Source organism: Austrofundulus limnaeus, unplaced genomic scaffold, assembly GCF_001266775.1.
Source record: "Austrofundulus limnaeus strain Quisiro unplaced genomic scaffold, Austrofundulus_limnaeus-1.0 Scaffold1501, whole genome shotgun sequence".
NCBI lineage: Eukaryota > Metazoa > Chordata > Actinopteri > Cyprinodontiformes > Rivulidae > Austrofundulus > Austrofundulus limnaeus.
The window spans coordinates 47,259-48,543 of NW_013953903.1; positions in this window are offsets into that span (position 1 = coordinate 47,259).

Below are 1,285 nucleotides of genomic sequence, written 5' to 3' on the forward strand. Positions count from 1 at the left end.
TTACAAATCATTTCCAGTGTCTTGGATCATACAAAAACAAAAACATTTATTAACAGCATCCATTACAAGAAGCATAAAGATACAAAAACAAACAAACATTTAATAAGTGGAAAACATTCTACGTTGCCTTAATTTAACTGAGCGTTGGTGCCTTTTGAACTTGTCTCAATTAAAAAATGATTTTATTTAATAAATGCTAACAATAAAACAGGCAGGACGGACACGTGGAAAAATCAAACGTTACGGTTCGTAGTGCTCCGACTGGACAGCCGAGTTGTAAAACAATAAATATTTAAAGAGATGCTTTGAACATTTTCAAGTGGAGATTTTAATGAACAATCAATATCTTACTTGTCGTAGATAGCTCCCTGATTTAAATCTGACAGGACTGATGAGCTAACAGAACAAAAAACATGCTGCTTGTCTCATGGTTTTATTTTGAAATCTAAGATAGAAATAAGACGTAAACAGGAGCTTTTGTTTGTTATGCTAAAATTGGCACGTTAAACCCAGATTTTGTGCTTTAATTTACGAGTTTTTGTTTATCTCATGGTTTGCTAAGGCTGATAAACTGATTCATTGAAAAAAGTGGTTGATAAATTAATTAAATAATCATTAAACGACTAAAACATTAAAAAGTGATGCTTTTAAGATGGCAACAATCCACTTTGGTTACATTTTGATTAGCCGTTAGCTTGTCTTTTAGGTCAAAAATAATCTATTTCTCCAAACTGGAGATGTATCTACTCAGAACCCCACTTTAAAATGTTCAAACTATCCCTTTAAAGCACATTTAAGCCCTTTTGTTGAGTCTTARTCTACTTTTTTAGAGTTAAAACTTAGTCTAACCTATAAGTGAAGGTGAGCGAGGCTTTAGCTCAGAATGAAGGCACACAGACTTTGTTCTGAGTGAAAACAGAACAAAAAAAAAGGTTTTTCTTTACAAAAAAGTGATACAAATCAAATACAAAATAGACTCTTTAACTTTAAAAAATATATGTACAGAATAATTACACTGAGAAGAGTAAAACACACAAAAAAAGAGCACTTCCAGTGTTTAAAGTCAGAGTTTGAAGGTAGTTGTAGTCCTTTGAAATCCTTATGGACTACAAATACCACTGCACCAGCATGTGCCTGTTCTCACTTCCTGTTAGAAAGAAGCTGCCCAACTTTTCGACCACGAMGTTCGACCAACTTACTGTCCTTGCTTTTAGTGGGTTTTTGGCACGCGTGGCTCCAGATCCGGCTCTCGGTACAGTCCCACACAAATCCCTTTCTTGTCTTT